The following is a 4,303-nucleotide window of genomic DNA, read 5'->3' on the forward strand; positions in this document are numbered from 1 at the left end:
CCTGCCTCCTCTACACTCTAACCACTAGGTTACCTGCCTCCTCTACGCTCTAACCACTAGGCTACCTGCCTCCTCTACACTCTAACCACTAGGCTACCTGCCACCTCTACACTCTAACCACTAGGCTACCTGCCACCTCTACACTCTAACCACTAGGCTACCTGCCTCCTCTACACTCTAACCACTAGGCTACCTGCCTCCTCTACACTCTAACCACTAGGCTACCTGCCTCCTCTACACTCTAACCACTAGGCTACCTGCCTCCTCTACACTCTAACCACTAGGCTACCTGCCTCCCCTACACTCTAACCACTAGGCTACCTGCCTCCTATACACTCTAACCACTAGGCTACCTGCCTCCTCTACACTCTAACCACTAGGCTACCTGCCTCCTCTACACTCTAACCACTAGGCTACCTGCCATGTTTTTCACACAATGACTTGTACAGCACTCTGTAGATGATCTACAGTAAATCACTGTACAGCTGATGACATACTGATGGTTCTGCATTAATAAAAAACAGTGTAGGCCGATGTTATGATGCATGTATAGCATAGGGCCTATAGTAATAATGCATGTATAGCATAGGGCCTATAGGAAGTGATGCATGTATAGCATAGGGCCTATAGTAATAATGCATGTATAGCATAGGGCCTATAGGAAGTGATGCATGTATAGCACAGGGCCTATAGGAAGTGATGCATGTATAGCATAGGGCCTATAGGAAGTGATGCATGTATACCATAGGGCCTATAGCAATAATGCATGTATAGCATAGGGCCTATAGCAAGTGATGCATGTATAGCATAGGGCCTATAGGAAGTGATGCATGTATAGCATAGGGCCTATAGGAAGTGATGCATGTATAGCATAGGGCCAATAGGAAGTGATGCATGTATAGCATAGGGCCTATAGTAATAATGCATGTATAGCATAGGGCCTATAGGAAGTGATGCATGTATAGCATAGGGCCTATAGGAAGTGATGCATGTATAGCATAGGGCCTATAGGAAGTGATGCATGTATAGCATAGGGCCTATAGCAAGTGATGCATGTATAGCATAGGGCCTATAGGAAGTGATGCATGTATAGCATAGGGCCTATAGGAAGTGATGCATGTATAGCATAGGGCCTATAGCAAGTGATGCATGTATAGCATAGGGCCTATAGCAAGTGATGCATGTATAGCATAGGGCCTATAGTAATAATGCATGTATAGCATAGGGCCTATAGGAAGTGATGCATGTATAGCATAGGGCCTATAGTAATAATGCATGTATAGCATAGGGCCTATAGTAAGTAAATCAGGAACTTTCTGTCCAAAAATGATGCAGAAAAATTAATCCATGCTTTTGTCACTTCCAGGTTAGACTACTGCAATGCTCTACTTTCCGGCTACCCGGATAAAGCACTAAATAAACTTCAGTTAGTGCTAAATACGGCTGCTAGAATCCTGACTAGAACCAAAAAATGTGATCATATTACTCCAGTGCTAGCCTCTCTACACTGGCTTCCTGTCAAAGCAAGGGCTGATTTCAAGGTTTTACTGCTAACCTACAAAGCATTACATGGGCTTGCTCCTATCTATCTCTCTGATTTGGTCCTGCCGTACATACCTACACGTACGCTACGGTCACAAGACGCAGGCCTCCTAATTGTCCCTAGAATTTTTAAGCAAACAGCTGGAGGCAGGGCTTTCTCCTATAGAGCTCCATTTTTATGGAACGGTCTGCCTACCCATGTCAGAGACGCAAACTCGGTCTCAACCTTTAAGTCTCTACTGAAGACTCATCTCTTCAGTGGGTCATATGATTGAGTGTAGTCTGGCCCAGGAGTGGGAGGGTGAACGGAAAGGCTCTGGAGCAACGAACCACCCTTGCTGTCTCTGCCTGGCCGGTTCCCCTCTTTCCACTGGGATTCTCTGCCTCTAACCCTATTACAGGGGCTGAGTCACTGGCTTTACTGGGGCTCTCTCATGCCGTCCCTGGAGGAGGTGCGTCACCTGAGTGGGTTGAGTCACTGATGTGGTCATCCTGTCTGGGTTGGCGCCCCCCCCCCCCCCCCCCTTAAGTTGTGCCGTGGCGGAGGTCTTTGTGGGCTATACTCAGCCTTGTCTCAGGATGGTAAGTTGGTGGTTGAAGATATCCCTCTAGTGGTGTGGGGGCTGTGCTTTGGCAAAGTGGGTGGGGTTATATCCTTCCTGTTTGGCCCTGTCCGGGGGTGTCCTCGGAGTGGGCCACAGTGTCTCCTGACCCCTCCTGTCTCAGCCTCCAGTATTTATGCTGCAGTAGTTTATGTGTCGGGGGGCTAGGGTCAGTTTGTTATATCTGGAGTACTTCTCCTGTCCTATTCGGTGTCCTGTGTGAATCTAAGTGTGCGTTCTCTAATTCTCTCCTTCTCTCTTTCTCTCTCTCGGAGGACCTGAGCCCTAGGACCATGCCCCAGGACTACCTGACATGATGACTCCTTGCTGTCCCCAGTCCACCTGGCTGTGCTGCTGCTCCAGTTTCAACTGTTCTGCCTTATTATTATTCGACCATGCTGATCATTTATGAACATTTGAACATCTTGGCCATGTTCTGTTATAATCTCCACCCGGCACAGCCAGAAGAGGACTGGCCATCCCACATATGCTCTCTCTAATTCTCTCTTTCTTTCTCTCTCTCGGAGGACCTGAGCCCTAGGACCATGCCCCAGGAATACCTGACATGATGACTCCTTGCTGTCCCCAGTCCACCTGACTGTGCTGCTGCTCCAGTTTCAACTATTCTGCCTTATTATTATTCGACCATGCTGGTCATTTATGAACATTTGAACATCTTGACCATGTTTTGTTATAATCTCCACCCGGCACAGCCAGAAGAGGACTGGCCACCCCACATAGCCTGGTTCCTCTCTAGGTTTCTTCCTAGGTTTTGGCCTTTCTAGGGAGTTTTTCCTAGCCACCGTGCTTCTTCACCTGCATTGCTTGCTGTTTGGGGTTTTAGGCTGGGTTTCTGTACAGCACTTTGAGATATCAGCTGATGTACGAAGGGCTATATAAAATAAATTTGATTGATTGATTGATTGATGCATGTATAGCATAGGGCCTATAGCAAGTGATGCATGTATAGCATAGGGCCTATAGCAAGTTATGCATGTATAGCATAGGGCCTATAGCAAGTGATGCATGTATAGCATAGGGCCTATAGCAAGTGATGCATGTATAGCATAGGGCCTATAGCAAGTGATGCATGTATAGCATAGGGCCTATAGCAAGTGATGCATGTATAGCATAGGGCCTATAGCAAGTGATGCATGTATAGCATAGGGCCTATAGCAAGTGATGCATGTATAGCATAGGGCCTATAGTAATAATGCATGTATAGCATAGGGCCTATAGTAAGTGATGCATGTATAGCATAGGGCCTATAGCAAGTGATGCATGTATAGCATAGGGCCTATAGTAATAATGCATGTATAGCATAGGGCCTATAGCAAGTGATGCATGTATAGCATAGGGCCAATAGCAAGTGATGCATGTATAGCATAGGGCCTATAGCAAGTGATGCATGTATAGCATAGGGCCTATAGTAATAATGCATGTATAGCATAGGGCCTATAGTAATAATGCATGTATAGCATAGGGCCTATAGTAATAATGCATGTATAGCATAGGGCCTATAGTAATAATGCATGTATAGCATAGGGCCTATAGTAATAATGCATGTATAGCATAGGGCCTATAGCAAGTGATGCATGTATAGCATAGGGCCTATAGCAAGTGATGCATGTATAGCATAGGGCCTATAGGAAGTGATGCATGTATAGCATAGGGCCTATAGCAAGTGATGCATGTATAGCATAGGGCCTATAGCAAGTGATGCATGTATAGCATAGGGCCTATAGGAAGTGATGCATGTATAGCATAGGGCCTATAGCAAGTGATGCATGTATAGCATAGGGCCTATAGTAAGTGATGCATGTATAGCATAGGGCCTATAGCAAGTGATGCATGTATAGCATAGGGCCTATAGCAAGTGATGCATGTATAGCATAGGGCCTATAGCAAGTGATGCATGTATAGCATAGGGCCTATAGTAATAATGCATGTATAGCATAGGGCCTATAGTAATAATGCATGTATAGCATAGGGCCTATAGTAAGTGATGCATGTATAGCATAGGGCCTATAGTAATAATGCATGTATAGCATAGGGCCTATAGCAAGTGATGCATGTATAGCATAGGGCCAATAGCAAGTGATGCATGTATAGCATAGGGCCTATAGCAAGTGATGCATGTATAGCATAGGGCCTATAGG

At 45.7% G+C, this 4,303-nt stretch overlaps 1 long non-coding RNA gene across 1 annotated transcript; it reads left to right on the forward strand.

The window, feature by feature from the left end:
* Positions 1 to 1,307: 1,307 nt before the first annotated feature.
* On the forward strand, positions 1,308 to 3,066 carry LOC149972430 (uncharacterized). The gene is made up of 2 exons (XR_016491434.1): positions 1,308 to 2,515; positions 2,672 to 3,066. It is a non-coding gene; the product is annotated as an uncharacterized LOC149972430 (long non-coding RNA).
* The last annotated feature ends 1,237 nt before the right edge of the window (positions 3,067 to 4,303 follow it).

The sequence above is a fragment of the Oncorhynchus mykiss genome, chromosome 24 (assembly GCF_057628025.1).
Source record: "Oncorhynchus mykiss isolate SJ-2025 chromosome 24, ASM5762802v1, whole genome shotgun sequence".
NCBI classification, from domain to species: Eukaryota; Metazoa; Chordata; class Actinopteri; order Salmoniformes; family Salmonidae; genus Oncorhynchus; species Oncorhynchus mykiss.